We start from the raw sequence: 14973 nt of genomic DNA, 5'->3' as shown, positions 1-14973 counted from the left end.
GAAATTATTGGCCATTCAAAACACATTCAAATTTATATTATAGGTTACAAAAAACTTATTGAAAAATCATAATTTCACATAATGATTCTTTGGTCAATACCCATTCAATCCAAATTTGAATTGTAAGTTACAAAAGCTCAATATAATTGAAAAACCATAATTTCATATAATAAATCTTTAGTAAAAATCATTCAAACACCTATAAATTTCAAAAAATTTTACCAATTTATTTCCCTTGTAACATGCACATTTAATTGAGAATTTAATTATTTTATTAAAATACTACAACAATCTCCCACTTATTTTAATAAAATAGTATAAAATTTAAATGGCAAGAAAGGACTATCATACATAATATAGGTAGCATTGCCTTCAACCTATATTTAATGTTGTAGTAATTTCTACTATCAAAGCCAGTAGTGAACTACAGCCTTGAACTATGGCTACTTATGGGGTATTAGATATCACCTTACCTATATAATAGTCCAGGTGTTCTCATGAGCTCTCAAAACTGGCACTTTTCGGCCCTGTGCTCAATTTCAGTTTCATGAGTGTATTAGAGAATAAATCCCAATTCTCTTTAGGACGGCCCCACCCATAACACTCATATAGATGAGATCCATCAAGAGTGTTCCTGTAATTCAAACACTCCACTCATCAGAGTTATAGATTTCATTAAGAGTAAAGAAGCTCAACCGTACTTACATTATAGGATATATGCACAAATATCATAGAGATGGAATATTAATATATAAGGTTGTGTCTATCTTTATTCAAATCACTATGTAATTCATTTTTTCCTTTGAATCTAATTTTTGGGATCTCTAATCATTAGGTTGGGTGTCCTTACATGCGATTTAGGTTGGGTGTCCTTACATGCGATTTATATTAACAAGGTTATTGACAAAGGGTGTGTGAGAACCTGAGAAAATTATGTTTATACCCTAAAATTATTTTATTTTATTTACTTTGATAGTAGAAAAATTATATATAACGAATAAACAGTTTGTTACGAATGTCGACAACCTTGTGACGAAACCCATAAAAGACTAGCTTCAGGATCGACAAGAGGACACCAAGTTTGGAGCGGATGACCTCAACCCGTTAATCACGTGGTTAACGAACCTTGGTATAATGGTAGAAGACGCCACAACGTAATGCGATTCTAGATTGATAAGTCATGAACACCTAGAGAAATTCTAAGGTATTCAAGAAGCCTTGGAAAAACCAAGAAAACTCTCAAAATCTAATTTATTGATTGAATGCCTAAAACCGTTGGAAGTGTGGGCTATTTATAGCCTTACATAGAGATGAAAAACTAAATAATGTGGAACTAGTTTAGAATTGTGGGCTTGACCAAGACCAAGAATTGTAGGCTTGATTATTTCTATAAGACTAAGAATTGTGGGCTTGACCGAACCTTATGAAGTCATCCCTTAGGTAAATAAAGCAAGGCTATGGACCATTAAGCCCTTATTACAAACGACTTAACTAAAATAGCAAATGTGACTAGATGGGCAGACGACTTGAGCTTATAAAGCGTGCCCACACCTTATAATGACTTTGCTATGGTGAATCGATTAAATGGCAGAAGACGTATCCTTATAAAGCGTGTCTGTGCCTTATAACGTCTTTGCTGCGGTGAAGCTGAATGAACTGCTCGAGCTCGTGTAACCAGTCCTAGTGGGACTTGAACCTTATCCGATGGCATAGCTTGACTCGTATCATTCCCCTTCTCTTGAAAGCAATTTGCCCACAAATTGAAGCATGAATGATGATAAGAAGAGTTACATGCCGTCGAGTCAATTTTGTTATGATTACCACAATTTTCATCCAATGCATAAACCACTTGCTAAGCTGGAAAGTAAACATTGTTGAACCTTGAATCTCACGAACCAGTTTCAATGTATGCCCAACTTGATCGCTTGTGATCATGAGGTAAGGATCCTCAAAGTGATGCAATGTAGATCCTATGAAATCATACTCCTCAAACTTGAATAAGCTTGCAAAGTATGGAAGCTGACTTGGTGAAGTTGGAGCTTCAAGTGGACTAGGTGCAAGATGAGCATAGGTATTGTAGTGACCATTGAAGACCTCGCTCCTTGTGTAAACTCGTGGAACATGGTCGGTTCTAAGGTCTTGAGGGTACACATAGTTTGATCCTCCAAAGACGTGAACAGCATTGAAATTATCTGATTCCATGAATGGGAACCAAATTGATCTAACTCCTAGAAGACAAACTCCATGGAAACTCGCAAATTGCACAAGCGTCTTTGGGATGGAACATTGTAAGATCAAAACGATTGCACTTTGCTTAACCTGCACAAAACAAGGAACACTAGACAGAGCAATGTTAAGGTTGTTAGAATGGCAATAAGTCCCCTCACTCTCATTTTTGTTGAAACTTAAAATCAGTGCATTATCCCTTCTTTCTTTCGCTTCCTCAGTCAACACTTTGGATTTTTCAATCTCTTTCTCATGCTCAATAGCTGTCTTTTTCCTCTCATTATTCTCAGCCTCTTTCTCCTTTTCAACTCCCTCAGATTTTACCTCATCAGTCACAATTCCCTCATCTAGCTCTTTCTTCATACTATAACGCTCATGTTCACTTCTCATGTATGCTAGATCAATACAAAGTTGGTCATAAATAAGTGGTACAAGTGCAGAACGACGACCATTAAATAAGAAGGAATACTTATTAGTATGTCTATCATATTTAACTTCTCGCCTCAACATCCACGCTTTACCTAGCAACACATGTGTCACTTGAATTGGGACTACATCACACAACACCTCATCCACATATTTGCCAATTTGAATAGGTACAAGTGTGTGTTTAGTAACCCAAACATCACCATGAGCACTCGACAACTTATACGGTTGAAGATGATCAATGGTTGGAAGATTTAATTTGTGAACCATGATAGCGCTTGCAAGATTGACTTCACAACTCCTATCAATGGCCAAGCTGCATGTTTTATCTTTGACACCACAACGAGTATAAAACCAACAATGCAACTGAGATTTGACGATGTCCAACTGCTCATTTACACCACGTAATGCCACTTATTCGACTCCCTTAGGATCAGGAAGAAGATGTTGTAAGCTAGCTTTTAAATGCCTCGTATTCGCCATGATGTATGAGGAAACCTGCAAAAATTTAGTGAAACAAAAGATATTTTTCCTCACCACACAAGCTCACATGTTTACACTCGTCACTCGTGTATCACTCAAGTGTTTAAAACACTCTAATGTTCTCAAGGTTCTGCTTGCTTCCCTTGAAGAAAGTAGAAAATTTCCCTGAAAAGTTCAACTAGCTTCGCACAAGAATCTACTCAAATGTGGCTCGTTATAAGCTGGAAATTTGAGGAGGTATAAGACAAAAATGACTCAAAAGAACTGGAAAAAATAATCTGCTGGAATTTGTTGGAAAAAATGCGTAGATGCACGACAAAAGGACTACTAGTTATGCAACACAAAAACTTGGCAAATGACTCTATACAAGAGCTGGAAATTTGGACACTACTCTGGCTGGAAATTACTGGAAAAATAAGCAGAACAACTGATTCAAGAAAGCTATAAAGATTTGACTCAATAACAACTGCCTAAAGAGTGCACCAACACTAGCTCTTGTTGCAGCAATTTAGGAAATCACTACAAGAAATTTGGTCATTAGTGACAACATTTCTCAGTGATGAAAAAAAATCGTCACAGAATGGGGTCATTTAACCACAATACGGCAAGTTGTCACAATTGAGTCAAGGAAGCCAACACATCAGTGACGACCTTGCATCGTTGTCACAATTCGATTCCCGCCAGGAGTCACGGAGAGAGCGGGAACTGCAATAGTGACAACTTTCTAAAAGTCGTCAGTATTAATAGCACTTTCTTTGACAACTTTGCTATTGTTGTCACTGATAACATTATATAGCCGTTAGTGACAACCTAGTCTTATCACTGTTTGATTTAAAATATTTATTGCTTTTTGCAACTATTAATCCTAATTTTTTGTAATCATTATGTGTTCTCTAATGATTTTTAACTGTTGTATACTTATGAGCCTCCTTATTAGTTTAATTTTCTTGTATATGTAATAACTTCATTAGAATAAAAAATAATTAAAAAATAAAAAATTCATTAGTGTAAATAAACTTGTAACTACTTAACTTAGAATGATTATTAGTTAATTTGATATGAATAAATAAGAGTTTTCAAATTCAACCGATTATCGAAGTGGATAAATCCTAAACTCCATAGTTAATTAACTAATACACTTTATGTATTAGTTGAATTGTGCATTTTTTTCTTATTTGAAGATAATGGATTAATAGTGAAGTTTTATAAATAGTAGTTATAATTGATATAAAGTTTTAGCACCTATAAGAACTAGTTAAATTTTATTAAAATGCTTTTCCATTTATATGAATTTAAAAAGTTTTGCCACTCATACTAAAATTTTTAAAATTGTGACACAAAAATAATGAATAAAAATGAAATCTATATTTCAAATACAATTATAAAAGATAAAATTGCACCAATTTTTTTTGTGTAAAAAGGGGGGAATTATGATGTCCAAATCTAGTTAAAATTCAAGACAAAAACAAAGTGGCGCAATTTTAAAATTCAAGGCAAAAAAAAGAGGCGCAAATTTGTCCAAGTCTCTTGTACTACGTAGATGCAAAACAATAACTTTTCTAAGTGTTGAACTCTCTCTCAGACTCTCACAAATCACCTCACTTTTACTCAGCCCGTCAGCCCACACTCACCTCTACCTCCACGGCTCCACCTCCACTTCCACTTCCATTTTCACCTCCACCTCCACCTCTACCACACTCTCGATCTCTTCGACAATTGAAGACCAGTGAAGTACCGTGGCTCTTTGGCATTGAAGACCAAGTAATTCTCCAAGTCTCTGCAGCAAAGGTTAGTTCTTTCCCTCTCTTCTTTGTCTTTAAGATAGTTTGCAAATATTTTGGCCCTACGCTTGTTTTTTTTTTTTCTGAAAATTTCTACCTGCATTCTTGTTGAACCTGTATTGAGGGTGTAATTTTATGGTTATTTACATGATTAAACTTTTCATCCCCTGAATTTTTATTGCCCTAAATTTTAACTTAGGAAAAAAATTAGGGAAAATTTTTTGCCTAGTTATCGTGAATCCCCTAGATTAATTGTATCCTCTGCCTTTTGGCCCACTTGGGAAGGACTTGCTGCTTCCCAATGATTTTTTGTACAAAATCAGCTACGGCTGGACTTGGTAGGGGGAGAATTGAATAATAATGACCAAATTAGATGAGGCAATTAGACAAGCTTTAGATGAGGCATAATAGCATACTCATTTACCTCAAAATATTTATTGCTTTATTCTTATTTAGAAAATTGTAGGTTTTAAAATCCTTCTGTTGTATGTCTTGATCCCACAAAAAAGTTGCAGGGGAAGGGGTTGGTTGCTGCCAATCCTATTGCTATGTTGTTATGCCAAGATTGGCTAATGGTTCGTTGACGAGTTAAAGAAATTAGTAGATGTTCTGTCTCTTATCCTTGAAGCAAGCTACTTCCAAAAGGGTGGTTCTACTAGCAGTGACGATTGTAGTTCATTGGAGACTTGGCCTTCAAAGAAAGCTGCAGGTCACATAATTGAGTTTATTACTTATTATGTTGCCTGTGAAAGAGCAAAGGTCTCTAGAGATATTTTAAGTCAAAATTTGGAGTATTTGACATCAGAAATTAGCTTTTCACCTAGTGTCTCTAGGCAGAATATTGAGATCCACAAAAGAAGAGAGAAGCAATTGCTTACACTTTTAGAGGTTGTACCTGACACAGATTGGGATGCTCCTTACCTGTTGCATTTGTGTGAAAGATGTCAGTTTCACCAGGTATTTCACATGCTGATGAAAATAATATCCATTGTTAGGCAAATCCATGGATATCGAATAAGTCGATTGTAATGTTTTTATGACCTTGTTCAGGTCTGCGGCTTAATTCATTCAAACAGATGTCAGTACATTGCTGCATTGGATAGTTATATAAAAGCTGTAGATGAATCCATTCATGCCTTTTCTTTTATCCATGATATGTTGCAGCGACTAAGCGAGACTGATTCAGAAGCTTTCCAAGCAGCAGTCTTTTCAAGGATTGGTGATCTGGTCAAATTAGACAGGTAATTTTGCGCAAACTCTGATGGTAATTTCTCAGTTACACTCTCACCCAGAGAGCCTTTTTCTTTATTTGAAGACACTTGTTGAAGTTCACACAACTGGAAATCTCAAATTTTCTTGCTTAAGAAAAGATGGAATATCAGAAATTTTCTTGTCCATCACAGTCTTTTCGAAGTTTCTGTGCATATTTTGTATTTACTGGGGAGGGGCAGCTTTATACATTCATGGTCCTCATATCAGAAATGACTACCCCAGAAATCAACATGAGATGGCATCTTGATATTTCTGGATTGAAGAGGTCCAATGTCTACCTAATTAACGGTGTCTTTATTTTTTTTGGCTGGCTGATGGCAAGGATTTTGTTGTTTGTTTGCATGTTTCACCATGTTTACATTCACTATAGTCAGGTCATCCAGATGCATTCAGTTGGTTATTTTCCAGTATTTGTTGTGCCTTGCGCTCTTTCTATCTTGAATTTGATGTGGTTTGGTAAAATTATCAAGGGGCTCATACAAATGTTAGCAAAGAAGCAGTGAGGAACAGTAATGCTCTGATTTCTTCTATTACCACAGTCAAATTTTTCCCTCGCGTTCCTACTTGTACAAATCTATAGGAGAATGCCCACAGAAAATAGAGAAAGATTAGTTCAACTTTTGTATGTGATCCGTGCAATTCAACTTTGGTTACTTAAGTATGGTGAAGTAGTTTATACATATGTTATGCCATTGTGGATGGGTAATTCCTGTGCTTTTTGGTTCCAATTATCATCTATGTTCTTACCTTAATTATCTTTTATTTCTCCATGCAATTCAGTTTTGATTACTTAAGTATGGCAAAGTAGTTTATACTTAGGAGTAGTTTGTGATTTGAAGTGTAATTTGAAATGGTTTTCAGAGTATTCTACCTTAGGGCATAAAATAGGATATGGTGAAGAGGACAGGGTGCTTGTTTTTCTTTCTTGAAAAATAAATGTACCTGATAAATCAATAGCCTATCTGATGCCACTGGCTATGAGGTAATTTTTTTCTCAGCAAACATATTATTTTTCATAGTTATGTTCAGCTTATTATTTACTTGTTAGGTTTGAAGCAATACTGAATTCTTGAAGCTAGGAGGGAGTGTTAAAGATAGAGTGGCAACGAAGATTATCGAAGAGGTGACTTAATTGTTTTTCTTTAATTTGCTGCTTTTAAAGTTCTCTTATTTGACTTTGAAAGTTTTGAACTTTGGATCTTTCATTACAGAAATTTGTGCTCTCTAAGCTTAGCATATGTTGTTTTGAAATATTGAAGTGATTTGAGTTTTTGTATGATATGATGGTGTTATTGAGGTAATGTGTTTGAGCACAAGCTAGGATAGTGATGAGTTCTGACCTTGGATGGTAGCTATTAAGTCTTGCAATTTACAGTATTTACTGCTTTAACAAGCATTTACACGGCAATGCCAATGCTTTTCAGTAGCTTTTAGTTGTTTTTGTGATTTGAGTAATTTGGGTATATGGATTTTGATAAGGTTAATATTGTTTATGCAGTACCACTCCATGTATTCATCCTCTAGTGGTTTGGAGAAATGGGTTGTAAAGATTGAGCAACCCATAGACATCTTTCTCACGATACCCATTGTATCGGTTTCTCTTATATAAATGAGGTACACATTGCCTCAGTTTCTCCTATATGAATGGATAGCTCGACACCTTGTATCGTGATTCACATTACTTTGGTTATCATACTGGACACGTTGTATCCTCTGCTATGCATTACTTTGGATTGTTTTGGTTTAGTTCAGTTTAGTTTATTTGAATGTTTAGCTAAGCAAGCGAATCAAAGTTGCTTTTCCTTTAGTGTTGTGCTTGTAGTCTTATCAATTGGTTATATTGTTCATAGCAGTACTTATAGCAGTGCTTGTTGCATTAACAACTTGTTATATTATTCCTTTGAAGCTGAAGTTTAATAGCAGTACTTATTTCTTGAGCTGATTTTCTGCAATAGTTCGGGGCTGATTTTGATTTTCTGGGGCTGATTTTGGTTTTATTTGGGGTTGATTTTGAATGTACAGCTTTAATTATTGAGGTTCTTATTGGATTGCATATTTTAGCTAAGCAACCTAAGTATTGTTACTTCTCCTTCAGTGTTTTAATCCTCCCCTTATCTACTTGTTTTACTACTTTATTACAGATAAATGCTATTTAAACAAAATTTTGGGAGCTGTCTATAGCAATGACTGAAGGACGTTGAAGACAAAGTCGCAATTTCTCATGCAAGGGTTCGCTTGGATGTTCTTTGGTTTCTTGAACTCAATTCCTTTTGTAAACGTACCTTATGAATATGTGATATTTAGGCACAATGTTACTTTTATAGACCTTTGTTGGGTAATGTGCACCTCAATATGACATTTCAGTACTGAATATGCTATATTGGCATGTAGCCTAATGCAACAACTACTTTTGATTATCGATTGTTTAGATTATTTCTTTCTATTTATTTTAGATAAATAATTTACCATGCTAAATTGTGAGTTTATTGAAATGGAGCTGACAATGTTAAAGATCACAAATGACAAAAAAGAGCTGTTGCATAACAAGAATAAAAAACTCTTTGTGACAACAAAGCTTGTCACTAACTCCAAACTTCAATTGTGACAAGAAATGTTGTCAATAAGTATATCATATAAGTGACAACTTCTGACACTTTTCAGTGACAACCTTGATCAATACATCTCTGACAACATGCCAAGTCGTCAATAAAACTCTTTCATACTATTGTCACTAATGACAACTATTCACTGACGACTTTTTGTGTTGTCACTATATACTTTTACCGACGGAGATATAGTGACGACTCTGTGACGACCCAAAAATCGTCAATAAAAGTCATTAGTGACAACATTTCTATGTTTTGTGATGACATATTGTTGTCACTGATGACCAAATTTCTTGTAGTGAATAATGGATAGTGGAAATTTTTGGATTATTCTGGAACTAATCCCCTTTTCCTATCCCAAAAAGGATTTAACAGGCTATAAAAATGAAATTGAAGTAAATCTGGACAGCCTTATTCAAGTTGGACTAAACTAGTCAAATCCAACTTGGAATTGGAGTAGGGTTGGTGGTTGTTTTGGTGCTCCTTTTTTTTGATGGTCAGCTTTTAGGAAGGCATTTATCACAATCAATGGTCAAATTTGGAAGCTTTCAAGAGTCAAATTTCGTGGCTTAGGAAGGCTGGCTTTCAAGAGTCAAATTTCATGGCTGAACACTCTTCTTCTTATCAATGGTCAATTCTGGAGGCTTTCAAGAGTCAAATTTTGTGGCTTAAATGTTCTTGATCAAGAAAGAAGATTGTTGTGGTGATCAAGAAAGAAGATTGATCAAGAAAGAAAGAACGACAAGGATTTTGGCAGCTGGAATTTTGCAGCCTTGTTGTTTACCAAGATTTGGTTCCCAAAACCCAGAAACTTCAAGATTCTTTCAAGAATTCAAGATGTTAATTTCTAGAATTCAAGACACACGAAATTGAAGATGATTTCCTCCCTAAACAATCCAAGATTTCACGATTTGATCAAGACAGATTTTGGTTGGCTTCAAGAATCCCAACTAAAGTTCCAAGAACTTCAAGATTGTGGTTTTAAACAATCAAGAACTTCAAGAAACCCAAGTTTTGATCAAGACAGATTTCCAAGAATTTTGTAAGGTCAGCCAGCTATATTTTTTTTTTTTGTATTTTAAACAACAAGAACACAAAAAAAAGGCTGGACCAAACAAGGCTAACCACAACAATTAACAACAACTAGACGCAAGTTTATGACGCAAAAAATCTGGAAAAATAACTCAAGAACACGATGCAACAAATCTGAAAACTGCGGATAGCAAACTTAGAACACGAAAACAGAATTTTGGACAACTTGACTCGAAAAGGAATCTAATAAAGGGATATAACATGATACCTCTTAACTAGTTCTGATACCAACTGTTACGAACGCCGACAACCTTGTGACGAAACCCGTAAAAGACTAGCTTCAGGATCGACAAGAGGACACCAAGTTTGGAGCGGATGACCTTAACCCGTTAATCACGTGGTTAACGAATCTTAGTATAATGGTAGAAGACGCCACAACCTAGTGTGATTCTAGATTGATAAGTCACAAACACCTAGAGAAATTCTAAAGTATTTAAGAAGCCTTGGAAAAACCAAGAAAACTCTCAAAATCTGATTTATTGATTGAATGCCTAAAACCGTTGGAAGTGTAGGCTATTTATAGCCTTACATAGAGATAAAAAACTAAATAATGTGGAACTAGTCTAGAATTGTGGGTTTGACTAAGACTAAGAATTGTAGGCTTGACTATTTCCATAAGACTAAGAATTGTGGGCTTGACCGAACCTTATGAGGTCATCCCTTAGGTAAATAAAGCAAGGCTATGGACCATTAAGCCCTTATTACAAACAACTTAACTAAAACAGCAAATGTGACTAGATGAGCAGGCGACTTGAGCTTATAAAGTGTGCCCACGCCTTACAATGACTTTGCTGTGGTGAATCAATTAAATGGCAGAAGACGTATCCTTATAAAGCGTGCCCGTGCCTTATAACGTCTTTGCTGCGATGAAGCTGAATGAACTGCTCGAGCTCGTGTAACCAGTCCTAGTGGGACTTGAACCTTATCCGATGGCATAGCTTGACTCGTATCACGGTTACCTTAAATGCCTAATTGAATCCTTATAAAATTGAGAATTTAGAAAATAAATTCAATAAGTACATGTCTAATAAGTTTCTCTTAAAGCTAAATGTGTCAAAATCAACGAAAGAAAATTATCCACGAAAATACAAACAAAGTTAGGAGTCCCTGCATGAAATCATAAAAATTTCAGGCCTTGGAGAGCAACTAAACTACAACTGAAAGACCAAACTAACCTTAAATTGTAGACTAATTACCATGCGACCATCACTTGGGCTATCAGAATTTCACAAAACAATTGGAACCGAATGCAAGCTCTATTGAGACCAAGCGGTGGAAATAAAACTAGCTGGGATTTGGGATGGTGAGTAACCCTTCTTAAGACAGCTGCCAGGAAGGGAATATACTATCAAATGTGCTGAGTAAGCAGTGACCGAAAGGCTATAGTTTAAAGCAACAAAACTGGTAGTGCTGAGAGCAAAAACTAAAGCTGCCTTCCCTTCTTGCTTTCCTTCTAAAACAGACCCTAGGGAGTGAGAAAAGAGAGCAAGGTTGAGAGAGTGAGAAAAGAGGGCAAGGTTGAGAGAGTGAGAACAAGAGCCTGGTGAGCTTCGTCAGTAACTAACCTAAGACTGGAAAGAACAAGCTGGAAAGGAAACAGAGTTCGTCTGCATTTCCGAACACTTAAGACTAGAGGTAAGTGTGAATAACCACTTTCTGTTTAGTTGATTTAATCCGTTAAACATAAGCTATATATGTTGAGATAGCTAAGAATTATTTCTGGTGCACTTGAGTACGTATGTAGTATGCTAGATTCTAGTTAAGGAAATTAAGTTCGGTTGCAAGAAATCTTGCTTAGAACTGATGGTCTGTCGTCTAGCCAAGAGATATGTATGAATTAAACTGATAGCTATCAGAGAAGGACAAAACGAATAACTGGAAATGTAGGAAACCTACTCACCTTGAATAACAAAAACAGGTTACCCGTAGGAACTTATAGGAATTGGAAATTTTGCCTGGAAGAAATCTGATGCAGGCTGCATCAGTTTAGCAGTCTTGCGCAGACCTGAGTTTTCATTCAATTTTCTTCTAAATTCTGGCCATAATCTGCCATGTTTTGCTTAGGATAATTTGTGATGGAATCAATATACTCTGTACCTTTGGTTAGCATATGAAGCTGATGAGGAACTAAGAGGAAAAAATTGCTACTAACTAACTACTAAAACCTATTGGCTTCGACTGAGCATAACAGTTAGGAAGTACTAGATATCCCCTGCAACTAGGAGTGTCAACGAATCGAATCGAGCTCGAATACTAGTTTGATCGAGTTCGAGTTCGACAAAGTGCTTAAGGTTCGAGATCGAGCTCGAGATCGACGAATAGTAATTTTACATGCTCGAATTCGATTCGTAAGGAATTCGTGAGAATCGAATTCGTGTTCGAAATTGCTCAAATTGCGGTCGAGCTCGAGCGATCGAGCTCGAATTCGAAATTGCTCGAATCGCGGTCGAGCTCGAGTTCGAACTCGAGCATTCGAGCTCGAGCTCGAGCTCGAAGGTCCATTAAAAAGGCAGTTAACATCTCTTGATACTCCACTAAGGTTCAGTTATTTAGCCCAAAAAAGGCCACAAAAACAAGAAAGAAAATAAAACCCCTACAATGGTATGGGTTGTACATAACAGGGTGCTATTTTAAGCAAGATACAAAGGAGGCAACTATGGGGGGATCCCAGGATACACAAGTTTGCCAGTGAAATGAACGCTAGAAAATAGATTACAACTGCCTTTTTAGCCTTGACATTTGTTACATGTTAAGGCTAAAATCATACATTTAATGCCTGGACACATAACACAAATAAGTCAATCTGCAATATCTTTTTTGGCCTTGACATTTGTTACATGTTAAGGCTAAAATCATACATCTAATGCCTGGACACATAACACAAATAAGTAAGTCTGCAATATCAAATTTGTCCTTCATTCAGCCTTTTATCTGAACCAAATCACTGAACAGCACTGTCCAAAGTCCAAACTTATCCATATGATTGAGAATCTAAGACAAGCCAGCTTTAAATATCAATTTAAAGCCAAAGCATCAAACTATCAAAAATTTAGCAGCCTAATGCCAAGTTGTCAACCAATATCCAAATTCATCCATACATATTTTGTGAGAACCCAGAAAAAAAAAAAAATTTATTTATTTATTTATTATTTTATTCCTGTGCACCCGTTTTTTTTTTATTTTCTTTATTATATTACTTTTATCAACATTTTATCAGTAAATATAGTTTTAAAATCATTTTTCTAGTATAAGGTAGTTCGTGAGAAATTTGGAACGTATTTTGGACGTGGGACCCGCTAGTGCATTAAGTGAGAGAAATTCGGCCGATTCGGTTAAATATTGCATATAGGGATTTAAGTACTAGGTGTTAGGAGATAATTGGAGGTTAACTAGATGAATTAATACTGAGGAGACAAGAAGATAACTCTAGCAAGACAAAGTGCCAAGTGTCCAATTTTGGTTGGACCAACCTTGCCTAACTTTTGACCAAACTTACCTTACTTGATTTAAAGTGTAATTTTGACCAAGAGCTCTTCATTTCAGCCTTGTCTTGGCCGAAACTTCTTGGGAGCAAAGGAGAGAAACTCTTCAACCTTTCATCTACAAATTCTTGCCAAATCTTGAAAACTAACCGATTAATTCCCAAAGTAGTCCATAAAATCATCTTCCTAGGAGTGTTTGAAGAACTTAGTGGTGTTGGTTTGGAAGAAAACCTCACAAGCTACAACCTTTCTTGAAGAACTAAGGTATCTTGCTTGGAACTCATCTTTTGGTTTTAATTTTGGCCAATTGGTGCCTTATAGTAGTTATATACGTGATTTTCCGGAAGATTTGGTGGATTGGAGTGAAGTTTCCTAATTTTCTGATTTTTCTTGGAATTTTTCTGTTTTCCATGATTGATTATGATTGAGCTTGAATTGATGGTTCCAAATGGTGTTTTATAGCTCTCTTGTGCGTTAATTGGAGTTAATTGCGGGAAATTTCCGCTTGTGCGGAAAATTTCAGATTTAGGGTTTCAATTTGGGGGTTTTCTAGAGTTGATTGTTGAACTTCTAATTGGCTATCATTGAAGGGTATTGTGACCCTAATGAAGTATATTGAATGGCTTATGACTTGTTTGGGTGCTTGTGGTTGTGTTGGATAGTTTTATTGGTTGTCTTGCAGGTTGGAAAAGCTGAAATTTTAGGGGAAATGCTGTCCGAGTGTCTAGGGTATTAGATTCTTGTGAGTTGGGTTGAGATGGATTAGAAATGAACGGTTTTGGGTTTGTTTCTCCTTTTAACCCTAAATGTTATGTATTTTTCATTTCCAAGCTATATTTGGGTCTTGCCTTAATAGTTCCTAGAAAAAGGTATTCGACTTGTGTTTGAGTTTTCATTGTACTTTCTTGATTGTTATAGGGCGTGCCGGTGATCCGAGGCTCACGTCGGGCGAAAACTTGTGAAATTTCTTTGTTAAACTTGGTGAGTGTACTACTCACATGTTTGTTATTCCGTGGCTTTCTTGTACTTGAATTCTGTGGTTTGGACTAGTTGTGATGATTGTTTGAGCTAGGTGAGGCGAGGGTGTACTTTACCACTCTCGTACTCTCTAGCCTCCTTGACTGGTTATTATACTAAGCTTACTTGACTGTTTATGATATTACTTGAATATTATTGACTGTACTGGATTTGGTATCGCTTGGATACCAACTTTACTGTTCACTCTGAGCTCTACCTCATTGGAAGTCAATGGACTCGAGCCAGTAAGGACTTGGTCGGGGACATTTGACAAGCCATGGGGACTGTATTTGGGAATCTTTGGGTATGAGACCCTTGATTCCGGTATACTCGAGTAATACCAACTCTGTACTGTCTGGTGTTCGGGCCCGGTAAGGGGAAAGTGAGGTGGACGGATAAATGGAGTAAAGAGGAGTCTACGGTCATGATTACCTGGTATACGTTGACGGAGAGTCAATGAGATGAGATCAAGCATGGCAAAAGAGGAAAAGGGCTCTTGAGAGCCATCCGTATCCTTTTATTCCTGATACTTGGGTGTTGTTGCTTTTGCTTACTAGACGTATGTATTTGGATTGAATATTCTTGTGT

The 14973-nt window shown here is 36.2% G+C and overlaps 1 long non-coding RNA gene across 3 annotated transcripts; it reads left to right on the top strand.

Annotated features, from left to right (window-relative positions):
• The first annotated feature begins 4738 nt into the window (after positions 1-4738).
• On the top strand, positions 4739-8605 carry LOC113765740. 3 transcript variants are annotated; one of them, XR_003467775.1, is made up of 6 exons: positions 4739-4923; positions 5432-5873; positions 5967-6157; positions 7237-7311; positions 7687-7802; positions 8330-8605. It is a non-coding gene; the product is annotated as an uncharacterized LOC113765740 (long non-coding RNA). The 3 variants fall into 3 exon arrangements; XR_003467776.1 differs by having other exon boundaries at positions 5426-5873; positions 6081-6157; XR_003467774.1 differs by having other exon boundaries at positions 5426-5873.
• Positions 8606-14973: the final 6368 nt, after the last annotated feature.

Source organism: Coffea eugenioides, chromosome 3, assembly GCF_003713205.1.
Source record: "Coffea eugenioides isolate CCC68of chromosome 3, Ceug_1.0, whole genome shotgun sequence".
Taxonomy (NCBI): Eukaryota; Viridiplantae; Streptophyta; class Magnoliopsida; order Gentianales; family Rubiaceae; genus Coffea; species Coffea eugenioides.
Note: the sequence above shows the minus strand (reverse complement) of the source record. Positions and strands in the feature narration are given on the sequence as shown.